We start from the raw sequence: 258 nt of genomic DNA, 5'->3' as shown, positions 1-258 counted from the left end.
TGCCCCTGGAAGTACTCTTTTGGGGAAGAGGGTTTGCCATCTTAGAATGGGAATTATATATATATATATAATAAAAATCAAACACCCATAATAATATATTTTAACTTAACTGTAAAAAATATTTCTGTCCTGATTTGTGTGTGTTCATGCTGTATATGTACAAGTGATTGCATAATATTTCAAAATGCAGTCTTACTCCTGTATAGTGTGTGGGGTGTACAGGGTTGTCAGGGGGTATGGGTGGGTAGGTGTGGGGTT

Source organism: Gavialis gangeticus, unplaced genomic scaffold (assembly GCF_001723915.1).
Source record: "Gavialis gangeticus isolate Ggan-Ray unplaced genomic scaffold, GavGan_comp1, whole genome shotgun sequence".
In the NCBI taxonomy this organism is placed as follows: domain Eukaryota; kingdom Metazoa; phylum Chordata; order Crocodylia; family Gavialidae; genus Gavialis; species Gavialis gangeticus.
This window is presented reverse-complemented; position numbering follows the sequence as displayed.